This window comes from Arachis ipaensis, chromosome B03 (assembly GCF_000816755.2).
Source record: "Arachis ipaensis cultivar K30076 chromosome B03, Araip1.1, whole genome shotgun sequence".
Taxonomy (NCBI): domain Eukaryota; kingdom Viridiplantae; phylum Streptophyta; class Magnoliopsida; order Fabales; family Fabaceae; genus Arachis; species Arachis ipaensis.
Genome location: NC_029787.2, coordinates 36,687,515 through 36,689,093, shown reverse-complemented (window position 1 = coordinate 36,689,093; position 1,579 = coordinate 36,687,515). Strand labels below are relative to the sequence as shown.

Sequence of the window (1,579 nt, the reverse complement as noted above, 5' to 3'; positions counted from 1 at the left end):
GTCTTTAAGAACATTTCTGCGGCTTCAGAGTTTGAAACAATGAGGGCTGGGATCTGCCCTAACCGAAGGGACATAATTGGGCCGTATTTTTGGGCCATGGCTTGGAGTGTGCGGTGTGGGAACTTCCCCAGCAGCATGGGCAGGTTACCGAAGACCGGAAATGCCTGTGGTCCCGGTGGGAGTGATCTATCATGATGTTTTCTTATTAGGAACAATACAGTGATAGGGAGGGCGAGTGTGACAAAGAGCACTGGAAGTAATGGTATGGTTGCTGGAAACATAGTTTTGTTTGGTAGATGTGTTTGGTTTACTGACTTTCTTGGCTTTGATTTAGAGGGCTTTCATACAAATTAGACAAGGATTTTGCTACATCTAGTTATACATTATATGCTAGGCTATTCTTTTATTGCGTATGTCTAAACACTCTGGAGTTCTACTTAGCTTCTGGGTAGTAACCTTATTTAGATTGGTTAGAAGATTTTCTGTGGGAATTTTCAATATTAGCCTTGCTGCTGTCCAAAACGGACCACTTGTATTTAACTATTCAACTAACAACTACTATGATAAAAAATTTTGATGCAGAACTAACAACTACTACATAATAATTATACCTACCACTATTAATTATTTAATTAATAATTTATTATGCACATGCTGCTTATATTTTTATTTTTATTTTCGTTCTTGTTCTTTCTCTTTCTCCTCAGCTATCTTTATAATTATTATCACTATTTCTTTCTTTTTCACCTCTTTTTTTTCTTTTTTTTTTCTTCCTCCCCCTTTTCCTTTATTTTTTTCATTTTTCGTTTAGTTTCTTCTCTTCTTTTTTTCTGCTCCTCCTCTTTCATCTTTATTATCATTATTATCATTATCATTATTTTTTTCTTCTTACTTCAATATTGCACAATTAGTAAAGTCACATAAATTTATTGTTAATGACACAAAAAATCTATTAAAAATGATATTTTTTTAATAAATTATATACAATTTTAAAATTTTTTCTCCTCCTTAACAAAGATGTGTATCTCGGTTAAAAATTTTTTTTTTATATTTTCATAATTTTCATGTTTTACTCTCTTAATAGAATATATGTGCCACTGTTAAAAAATTTCGGTATGATACTTAAGAAACTTTTAGTATCACATTTAAAAAATTTCAGTACTATTTTTTTTAATAAACTCTAAATAAATCAAAACTATTTTTTCTCCTTCTCTTCTTAAACATTATCGTCAACTTCTTCATTATTAGCATCATCTTCTTTCTTTTATTTTATATTCTCATAATTCTTCTTGTTTCACCCTCTTAATAAGTACTTGTGTTATGATTAAAAAGTTTTGTATCAAAATTTAAAAGCTTCCTATGTCACAGTTAAAAAATTTCGGTGCTATTTTCCTGGTAAATTATGCACAATTCAAAACTCTACTCCTCTTCTTTTTCTTCATTATCGTTCTCTTCTTCTTTTTCTTTTTCTTCTTCATCTTCATGTTTTCTTTTTTATTTTATCTTCTCATAATTCTTCTTGTTCCATCTTCTTAACAAGAATAAAAATAATAAAAAAAATTAAATAAAAAATAAAAAA

The 1,579-nt window shown here is 29.4% G+C and overlaps 1 protein-coding gene across 1 annotated transcript in view; it reads right to left on the bottom strand.

Annotated features, from left to right (window-relative positions):
* The window catches only part of LOC107634384 (cytochrome P450 CYP736A12-like), a 2,959-nt gene extending 2,412 nt beyond the window's left edge, over positions 1-547 (bottom strand). The window contains exon 1 of the mRNA XM_016337902.2: positions 1-547. This exon is cut by the window's left edge and continues 411 nt beyond it. The gene's annotated coding sequence lies outside the window, so the exon portion shown is untranslated.